Source organism: Ochotona curzoniae, unplaced genomic scaffold (genome assembly GCF_017591425.1).
Source record: "Ochotona curzoniae isolate NIBS_2020 unplaced genomic scaffold, NIBS_Ocur_1.0 contig_2210, whole genome shotgun sequence".
Taxonomy (NCBI): domain Eukaryota; kingdom Metazoa; phylum Chordata; class Mammalia; order Lagomorpha; family Ochotonidae; genus Ochotona; species Ochotona curzoniae.
The window spans coordinates 20,148,332-20,159,859 of record NW_024465369.1 but is presented as its reverse complement, the minus strand read 5'-3'; the positions used below and the strand labels follow the sequence as shown (position 1 = coordinate 20,159,859).

Sequence of the window (11,528 nt, the reverse complement as noted above, 5' to 3'; positions counted from 1 at the left end):
TTTTACAAATCCAAATAAATTAACAGGGGAAGAGGAACAGAATATATTTTTCATTTTAATTAATGAAATTAAAATCTCAGCATTGTTTGAAAGATAGTCAGATACCTGATGAAATGAAGGCACGACTTAGATTTGGCTAAGAAGATATTCCTCAGTTAAAATACCACATTATCACATTATATGCCACACCATTTGTAATTAGAATATGTGAAGACAAAAGAAAAAAGTAATACCATAGGAGTCAGATAATTAAAAATTCAATTGTTTAATGCTTACATTTTGTAAGTACTACTGGTAGGTGTCATTTATAAATCTTTTGGCATACAGTGCTGTGATACACTTTTATAGCAGAAAGTGAAATTTGAAACTTATTAAAGAACTACACTATGGTTAATAATATGGGGGAATAGTGGGAGGGGAGATGGAGAGGGAGAGAAAGAAAGGGGGAGAGTGATTTCTAAACCTATGAAAGTCTATTAGGAAAATAATAATAAAAAGTAAAATTATAAAAGAATATATTGAATAGAAATTGAAAATTCTTGAAATTCATAGCCAACAGCTTTTTAAATTTCTTCTACATTTAACATTATGGGTCTTGAAGTCAAGGCATCTTATTTTAACACATTTAAATAAATTGAATAATTCTTTCATAAATCTGAACATTAGAAGACCATAACATTTCTGCAAAATTCAAGAATAAAAATAAATTATAAAGACAAAGCTTTTGTAAACAAGTGCCAAGGCAATATGAAATATAATTTCAAAGAGGTTTCTTTATTTCTTACTAATTTCTTTTCAGTACAAACTCTTTGGAAAACCCTATACTAGCTGTTGAGGAAGGCTAAATAAGATTTGATATTACACAAGTAATCTTTCTGTAGTTATTTTCAGAAAAGTATCTTTAGGTCTGAAGTAGTGGTTCGGTGAGTTGGGTTACAGAAGACCTAAATTGGGCTGACATGTTTTCAGAGGAATTGGATCAGCACTCAAATACCAGGAAGCAGATGATGGGAAGGAGCCTTGAGTCAACAATCAGAGCAGAGCCACCAGCAGTAGGTGCATTCTGACACTGCAAGGTGTTACTAGGGGAACCTCCATGTCACATCCAACTGAAATCCAGCTTAGTGTTAAATTCCTGGGAGGAGCAATGTCCTAGCAAGTATAAGAGGGGAGAAAGAGAAAAATCTAGCTAGACTGTTAAAACTAGGGTATCTTGAATCTGTGGATATATTGCTATGCATGGAGAAAGAGAATTAAAGTTGTAGATGAAGTAGCTAAGCAGCTGACCTTCAGAAAAGGGGCTTATACTAGATTATCCTGGTGGTTCCAACATCGTTCCAGGGTCCTTGTGAGTGAATGGGGAAGACAGAGGACAGCAAAGGCACAAGGGGAACTTGAGTCACTACTGCTGGCTCTGACAGTGGAGGAAGAGAGTCACAATCCAATCTCTCCCTCTCTCTCTTTCTTTGTCTCCCTTTCTGTTACTTTGCCTTCCAAAGGAACATTTTGTTAAAGGGAGGGGTTCTAACTTACCTCCCAAGTCCAAGCCTCAAATTCTTCCAAATTTGCACTATGTACTTGAATTATTTAGCATACTACTCGGAGAGGTTCAGTCACGATAGTCCTATTACCCCATTCTTTATGTTGGAAAGAAACTCGGAATTATTATCTTCAATGTATCTACCTGCATTTCCCGTCTATAATTTTTACTAGTACACTACTGATATCCACTACTCTACTGGACAATCCAGTCAGTTTACAAATCATTTCAGATAGCATTTAACAAAGTTCCGCATCGCAAGCCAATGTCTAAGGTGCTGGATTGTGAAGTAGAAGATTGCTGACAGCTTAGACTGAAAACTGGCTAAGGGCAGAAGTTGAGGCTAGAAGTAAATGAAAAAATTTCAAGCAGGATAAAGAATACCTTGGGGGTGAAGATTGAAAAAAAATCGTTGTAACATACAGTGTTCGTTTTATATCTTGCCCTCTTTATTTGGTACCTGAGATGTTTCTATGGATTAGGCATTTAACTATCTGCATTTCATACATGACCGTACGGAGGCAATTAACATGCCCATGTCATGCCATTAGTAAGAGGCAAAGGTAGAATTTGAACTTAAGCAGTCTGGCTTCATAGTCTGTATTATTTATTTTTTGAACTCAGGTTAAATTATTCTGTTGGAATCATATTTACTGCTTTTCTTAGAAAATAGAGCTTGTCACTCAGATACTGTATAAAATTTTGGGAGAAATATTGAGTTATTTGCTGAAAATAACTTGTGTATGTTTGTTTCATATGTGATTGCAATTCCTTTTGTTTATCTGGGAGCAATTCCACTGCTATGGGTTGTGCTCCCTGTTGTTGTGAAAGTCAGACCTCAAATGAACAGGCTCTTTCATTCCTGGAGCAACCAACCATAAAATCTAGCTGGGCCAATCAAATGCAAGTATAAGAGCGTATTTAAATGTGGAAGAAACAGAATTGCATCCAGTTTCTGTTTTACTGGAATGTGTTCTTAATTTCAAGATAGTTTTCAAAATGCAGCATTATTATCAGTGTGGGAAGCAACACCATTGGCTGTAAAACAAACCTCAGGTCTGGAAGTAGTGAAGGGGACAGAATGGTACTGACTCCAGTTTCTCATAGTTCTATGATGCTTTCTTATTCTTGAAATTTAGTCCCAAATTTTCATCCCTAGTCCCTTCAATAAATCTGTAAATCATCTAGCATTATTCAATAAATTCATTACTGAGTTAAACTTTGCACTGGTTAGTCACTTGCAGTTAATCTGAGTAAAAAAGAGTCAAGTAAGAAAGCAGTGCAGAATTAAATTTCAACAGCCATGGGGTATGGGAAAAAACAGGAAGTACTGCCATTGTGGGCAAAAGCAGGCTGCTGTGGCAACAACATGGCTGTCAGGAGTCAGGTGGAGCTCAGGTTATACACGGCTTCAATTCCAGCCTATACTTGCTTTTTTGGGAAGGGCTGGCCACATGTGGAAGGACACACTTCAAACACACGTAGGTGGGTCTTCTCAAAGGCAGAGGGCCTCTTTGTGAGCTCTTTTTACTCAATTAGTTTTCTTATCACTTCACCCTGTAAACTAGAAAGGTGCTGCAAGCTATCGCAGCTAGCTTCTAAGTTGGGCACGGCACCAATACAACACACACAATTGAATGACCACATCTTCCTGGTTCTTCCACTGAGCAGGCTCAGAACGCCTCTTTGGATTGAATAGGTGTGATCTTGTTTGAGCAAAGCATGAAAACATAAGGCCAGATTTTATTAGTCTCTGTTTCCGAAAACCAGTGGAACACTCCCTGGCCCTTCCATAGCTCAATGGCTCAATGACGGGTTTCTCAGCATTCTTACACTGTCTTAGCGGGGCAACAACTGCTTCAGGTTTATCATCCTCTTGTTGGATTAATGGTTCCCAGTGATGTCATCAATTCCATGCACATGAGGTGGGTTGAAGTCCATGTTATACGCTCTTCTGCTGGCAGGGTGAATCCAACCACGGCTGAGCCGATCTTTCAATGTCTCAAATGGAATGTTCGAAGTGATCACTAGATCCAGGTCACAAATTTTGTCTAGAGCTTCAGCCTGTACTAGTATTTTCGGAACACCGTCCAGAAGCCAGTGCTGGCCACTCCTGCATCCCGGTTTCGGGAGCCTCAGGTGTGTGATGACGTTATCTGAGACTAAACGGCTTTCCTCTAGATTTTGCTTGGCTATATCACCAACTTCAGTGCTGGCCTTGATGTTCTCCCGCAAGAAGTGGCCGCTGAAGACGTGCTGCAGGCCAAAGTTCTGGGTGATCTTCTGACACACGGTGCCCTTGTGGGAGCCGAGCGAAGAATGACCGATCCCAGGCATTTGGAATCCATTGCCTCAGTGAAAGGGTACCCTGGCAGGAGCTCCGTGAACTCTGTTGCTCGACCCCTGACTCTGGCACCGTCTGCTTGCGGGGGAACTCGCCAGCTGTTAAACATATTTTAAAACCCAATTTCTCTCTCTCTGCACCCGCTGGAACTCCCATCACTCTTATAAGTGGCACTTTAACGGTGTCTCTTAGTTATTGAATACTTTTTTTTTAAAGCTCTATTCAGTTTCTCTTCCAGCTTTTTTGTATCCCCACTGTATTAAGAAATGTCTTCCAATTCTGAGATTCTTTATTCTACCTCATTTATTCGATTATTCTGTTATTCTATTGTTCCTGAGTGATAAATTCCTTAAATTTCTTAAACTCCTGTATGTGCTTATCATTGTTGATAAGAAGCTTTGTAATTAGTGTTTTGAATTCTTTATCCCCAATTTTCTCGATGTATTCCTTAGTTAGCTCTGAGGTTGACAAAGACAGTTGCTCCTTGGCAGGGGAGTCTTCAGTAATATTCATTGGGCTACTGTATCTTCTTTTGCTCTTGGTCATTGTACTTCTAGTTATCAGATTCTTCTCCTTCGGACATGTTATTCTAAACAGTGTCACCCACCAGTCTATAGTTTAATTTTCGTTATTGAGGTTAGTACCAGGTTCTTTGTTTGCAGTCATTCGCGCCACTCTCTCCAGCGAGTTTCAGGTCTTAATTCTTGTGTTAGTCTTCCACTGCGGTCTTCATAGCTCCAGTTTCTGGCTTACCATTCTCCACCTTCTGTGATTTCAGGCTGTGGCTGCACCGTTGTCTGTACAGCCTTTCTCCCACTTTCGTTTCAAGCAGTTCTCAGGATTAGGGAGACACCAAGTGTCCTAAATAAGTAGGTTGTTGTTGGTACTGATCTTGCTGGAACATTAGGTCTGAGGGCCACCTGGACTCTTTTTGACCCGTAAGATGCCAAAGTCGGTATTTATTTCTTGTGTGACCAATGCAATTCACTAAGCTGGAAGTGAGTTTGCTCCCAGCTCAGCACATGTGCAGCTCATTCTAAGCATACTGAATCATTGCACCTTCTGACCAACATCTTTCTTTTCCTCAGGTCCTGGTAATCCCCATTATGGTCTTTAATTCAATGAGTTCAACTTTATTACATTCCATACATAAATAATATGATGCAGCATTTGTCTTTCCTGTCGAGGTTTTTCACTGGGTACATTATTATCCAGGTTTTTCCATTTTACAATAGCAATTTTCTTTCTTATTTTAATACCAAGTAATATTCCTTCCTTTCTTTCTTCCTCTCTTTCTAATCTGTGAATATCTAAGAGTAATTTTTTTTAAATCCACTCATTTATCAGTGGAAAGTCAAGCTTATCCTTTGTCTTGGCAGCTTTGAGTGAGCTTCAGTGAGCGTTGGCGTGCAGATGTATTTTTGATATAATGATTTCATATCCTTTGGTGATTAATAATTGAGGCTATTTGATCATTTGATATTTGTAGCACTGCTGCTTTCCATAGTGACTGCATCAATTTGCAATTCACCAATAGCTTATAAAGGTTTCATTTTTCTCTACATCTTCAACAACACTTGGAGTTTTTTTAACTTTTCAAAAATAAAACATGAGTGAGATGCAGGTGCCGTGTCGTGGGGGAGCATCCTCTGCTGCTTCCTTCTGTGAAGAATCTGCCGATGTGAGATTGTAGATGTGCTCCCTAACAACCACACACTGACTGACACACCATTCTTACCAGGTTCTAATGGGCAGAGACAAGGAAGCATGTCAGTCAAAGCTACTGTGTCTCTGAGGACAAGGACAAGCATACCTTTAAGATGCAGATGATACAGCCAGTCCCTTGTACCACACCCAGGAACTCCACTCGCAGGTTTTATTACATCCAGTGAAACTATCTTTTACAAGTGAAAGAGAAACAAAGTCTTCTTTATTTTTGATAAGCAAAACTGGAGAGAATTCACCACAATCAGACCAGCGTTTAAGACATTCAGAAGAGTGGTCATCATTAGAAATAAACATGAAATACATGTCATGACAAAATTCACCTACAGAGCAGATAGAATCATTATTCAATAAATGATGTGCCAGGCCTTAGTTCTCATCTACCATAATAGCACTGAATGCAAATGGATTAAATATATCAGAGAAAAGACTTAGTAGGCTGAATGTGTAAAAATCACAATCCCACTATGTGCAGCCTACAATAAACTCACTTCACAAAGATATGCATAGACTGAAAGTGAAGGGTGGGAAACAGGTTTGTCAGGCAAAGAGAAAAAAGGGAACAGGTATAGTTATCCTCATATCAAATGAAATAATTTTTAAGCAGAAACCATGAAAACAGATAAAGAATGACATTATATTTTCATAAAATATAATTGATCAAGAAGGTATAAAAAACACAAATATGTATGCACTCAGCACAAGACCACCTGGAAATGCACAGCAAGCACTGTGAGATCTAAACAGAGAAACTCTGATACAATAATAATGGCTAACTTCAATACCCCACTCTCAGCAAGAAACAGAATATCCAGACAGAAAGTCCATAAAACGTGGAGTCAAGTATTTGAATTATACTATCAAACAAATGGCCCTAACAGAGAGTTATCCCAATAGCTACAGAATACACATTCTTCTCATCAGCACATGGACTATTTTCTCCTTCCTTCCTTTCTTCCTTCCTTCCTTCCTTCCTTCCTTCCTTCCTTCCTTCCTTCCTTTCTTTCTCTCTCCCTTTCTTTTCCTTTCTCTTTCATTTATTACATTTTGATTAATGTATTTTCTCTCTTTTTAAAAAAAATATTTATTTTACTGTTTATGATACAGTTCCATAGCCTTTGGGGTTTCTATCCCATCTTCAGGTCCAGCCCCTACCACTGACTTCCTTTATATTATTACAATAGTATAGTCCTTTATAAACAGTGTTAAGTCTGTCAGTCTGCTCTTTAAGCTTATCCTGACATTACAGGTGTGGACAATGGCCAAGAGTTCATCATCCTTTTGTCAAGATATATTTAACAGTTTCTCCTTTTGGAATCCATCTTTGATTTGAAAGTAGAGACGTATACTGTATTGTATCTTCACATCTGGAGATGATAGCCTCTGTTACACAATTACTATACAACTACTTAAGTAAAAAGCCATAAAATCAACAATAGGAAGAAAAATGGAAAATTTACCACACCATAATGCTCAATAGCATGTATTGAATGACCAATGTGTTGCTAAAGAAATGAAAAAGAAAATCAAAAGTTTTCTTGAAGCAAACAATGCTACTGTGCAATCAATGAATCAGTGAACAAACTAATGAGGAAGAAAAACATTTTAGAGGAAATGAAAACAAAAACAAAAATATCAAAACGTGAGGTGTTGCAAAAACAATGTTGAAAGGCTATTGATCTTGTGTTTGCATTAAAGTAGCCTTGTATCAGAAAGAACATATGATATTTATCCTTTTGGGATTGACTTATTTTATTGAGCACAATGGTCTCAAGTTGGGGCCATGTGGTTGCAAATGGTAGAATCCATTCTTTGACATGGCTGAGTAATATTCCAAAGGGTAGATGTGCCACAGTTTCTTTTTCCACTCCTCTTTTGATGGGCATCTGGGTTGTTTTCATGTCTTTGCTGATTTATAGTGTGGCTAAAACAGATTACAGATCCTGTTGTCATATGCAGATTTTATTTCCTTTGGATATATTCCCAGAAGTGGGTTAGCTGGGTCATATGACAGGTGAATTTTCAGTTGTCTTAGCACTCTCCATATTGACTTCCATAGTGGTTGTACTAGCCTACACTACTGGCAACAATGAAGTAGGGTATCTTCTTCCCCCACATCCATGTTAGCAGGTGTTGTTAGCAGAGTTTTGAATGTAGATCAATCTCATTGGAGTTCTGTGAACCTCAATGTGGTTTTCATTTGCATTCCCTTGACAGCTGGGGAGCCTAAGCACTTTTTTATATGTCTATTAGCTATTTAATTAGTTTTTTTTTTAAAAGAAATTTCTTCCCAGGGTTGTTTGTTTTAAAGTTGTTGAGCTTCTAAAGCTCTTTGTAAATCCTGGCTATTAATTCCCTATTGCTTGTGAATTGTGCAAAGATTTTCTCCCATTCTGTTGGTTGTTGCTTCACTTTGTTGATCCTCTCCTTTGCTGTACTGAAGTCTTTTAGTCTGATGTAGTCCAAGTTGTTTATTTCGGCTTTGACTGCATGTGCTCTTGGTGACTTTTTTTTTTTAACCAATTCCTATGTCTTGGAGAGTGCTTCTTCCTATGTTTTTCTCTAATAGTCTGATTGTTCTTGTTGTAGATTTAGGTCCTTGATACATTTAGAAATGATTTTTTGCATAAGGTGAGAGGTAAGGGTCTTGGCTCTTAACTGTGCAGGCTGTTATTCTTTTGTTGTAACTGTATTTGTTCGAGAGACTAGGGTTTTTCCTTGGATAACTTTCAGAATTAAATTTTTGTAGATTTATGCTTGGTTATTCTATCAAAATTAATCATTTCTATCTGTATGTATACCACAACTCTAAGCTGTTAGAATGTTTTAACTTGTAAAGTTGTTGCACATTAAACCTTAAAGAAAATGTCCCAAAATTACATGAATTCACACCATATACTTTTTTTATTTTATGATTGCAAAACATACACGTGGTCACATAATCAGGGAAATGCTTGGTAGTGTTATAATTATATCATGTATTGTTTATAAGCAACATTTATAAGTAAACAAATTAAGAATTAACAATGAAATTGAGATAGATTACAAAAGTTAAATAATGCTTCCCAAACTTCTAGATAAGAAGTGAATTCTTGACGTTTAAGCTCAAGACTGCATGTCAAATCAGCCTTTTCCCCACTGTATAACATTATCTACTTCTACTAAACCATAAAAGGTATGGGGCCCTAGTTCCTTTGTATATTTTGCTTAAGAAGTTTATATAGCTGGCAGTGTGATTAATCAAACATTCACCAGACATGTATTTTTCCTGAAGGCATGTGAAGGTTGGGTAATTTGTTCGGATTTATGAGCTCTTTCCTCTGTATTTGGTGTAGTGCTGACCTATGTTGAAGGCAACTGCTTCCTGCAAGAGGTTGTAACAAAATCTCAGCTAGTGTTTAATTTACAAAGAAAAATTCTAAAGGAAGATTTATCAAAGTGCGTTCGTTTAAACAACAACACTTGCTCTATTGGGTTAAAAGATGTTTTTGCATTGTAAGCTCACATTTATCTTCCATTATATTTCTATTTTGTATTCCTTGGCCTTTCTCTTTTCCAATATGTTAAGGTTATAATTTCTTTTTTTGTTATCTGCTTTTATTTTCTTGAAAAAGCAAATTCTTAGTTATGACTATAGTATTATAGTATAAATTTACATTTTCATTTGTGGAAGATATGTTAAGCTGATCCAAGAGGTGAAGGCAGATACTTACATGAACATACCAAATAAAATATGAGAACCCAATACACACTGAGTTCACATAGACTAGTAAGCAAAAGATGAAAAATGTGTTCAAGGCTTGAATAGATGCTTCCCAGAAAAAGAATATCAAAAGATCAGCCTTACCTCTTTAACATTCAAAAAGAAAGTAAAGCAACAGTAACACCATATTACAATTATCTGAAAAGCTAAATTTAAAAGGAAAGCAATAAAGAAATCTTGCCCCTACTGCCACTCCACATTTGACAGCAAGTATCAACACAGATGTAATGTACTCACAACCACCATTCCTTGACACTAAGGGTATAACATATTCTGATGATTTTGGTTAATTCTCTGTTAGTTCGTACTAAAGCTGAATATGTGAGTCAAACAGTTCTAGACCTAGTCTGATGGCCACACGATATATGGACATCAGTTTATCAACAGGTATATAATACATATTTATGGCAACTTATTTATAATGCTACAATGAAAAAGGTACTCAAATGCCTGCCAACTACAGAACTGATACATAAATTGTGATATGTTAATGCTATGCAACAGTGATTAGGAATGAACTACAAATACATGCAACACTACGAGTCTCAAAATATAATGTTGAATGAAACAATACTGACATAACCTGCGTTTCCATTTCCATAAAGTTGGAAAATAAGAAAAACTGGTATGTAGTGTTTGAATTCAGAATGGTGGTTTATCTTGAGAAATGGAGTTGTGGGAAGTCATACTGGAATACAGCATGGGCTATGAGGAGTATTCTATTCACATCTGCTTATTCCTCGCCCCACGAATGAAGTATGTTTGAAGAACATAAACAAGTTTAGATAGGTCAAGGAGAATCATAGTTAGAAATTAAGAAACAGTGAGCCACGTGTAAACAACTTCTATACTCCATCACATCTACGAGCCAATCTTTATGTGTCTAGATAACTAAAAACTAAAAGCTGTAACTAGTTACTATTGCAGAAGTTTTTCAGTTAACATTTCTGCTAAATAGGCAGGACAACCAATTTGTTTGTAAAAAAAGAATGAGCCCCCCAAATTCTATTCCTCATTTATTATATTATTCTTGATCCTTGTTTTACTTTATTTCTTGTTCTCTAACCTTCTTTATTTCCTGATATGAGGTAACATTTTTGTGTTAATGAGTTCAGGAATTTGCAAAAAATTCAGATTCATCTGACTTATCTTGATTGGATGCTATTCAGACTGTTTGCAATGAAAGAGAGTTTCCATATGATGTTTTAATATATAGTAAATGACATTGCCGTTGGATTATATGCCTTTGGGTTTGTCTTTTCTTTTGAAGAAATGTTTCATGAGCATAATATGATGCACAAATGTGTATTTAAAAAATCAATTCCAAGTATAGGTAAGGTAATCCAATTTATGGACCAGGCTTATTTGTCTAAATAGGAGTAATTGCTTTGTGTAATTTGAATATGATGATTTTTATGTAAATATTAAAAATGATACAGGTGGTGATTAAAGAAACCCATTTATAATCTACATATTCATGCAAAACAAAATTCTAAAATCAAACTACTACCCAGATGGGGTCTTCAAAGACTTGCTTTATTTTAGTGCATCTAGAGCATTCAAATATGCATGAAAACTTTTTGTATTTGTTTTTGTAATGATGAAAGAGATAGAAAATGAGAGGGGCAATTTGCCTTTTTGTGTGTGTAGGTAACTGTAGTGAAATATTATTGGCAATTATAGTATACATGAGCTGTTAGATTCTTCTGTTCTTGTTAGCCTCAGCACAGGTTAACTTTCTCTTAGAAGATCAGAATGATTACACTGGAGATTAGCAACTGACTGCAATCTGCTGCAGCTTCCTGATACTCACCTCTTCTGTGGGCCTTTTACTTTCTGAAAGTATATTATTCAAGGTTTTAACCAAAAAAGTCGCTGGAAAGAATTTCATGTTCTTCATCTCAATGCAGGTGTCTCCCTTCTTCCTCTGGTCTCTGCCTTAGAAGTCAGGATTTGTTTGTATGTATATTTTGTGTATATATATCTTGCATTTGTTGCCTTCTCAGGTTCATTAGCAGGAAGCTGGATTAGAAGCAGAGTAACTGGGACTTGAATAGATATTCTAATATAGAAAATCAGCACTACAAGTGGAGATTTCATCTGATGTGTTGCAACACATGGGTAAGATGAGCTCTGGACATGATGCTTCTTCCTTA

General features: G+C 36.7%; 1 pseudogene; it reads right to left on the bottom strand.

Moving 5' to 3' along the window:
* Positions 1-3,213: 3,213 nt before the first annotated feature.
* LOC121150860 lies at positions 3,214-3,888 on the bottom strand (annotated as a pseudogene).
* Positions 3,889-11,528: the final 7,640 nt, after the last annotated feature.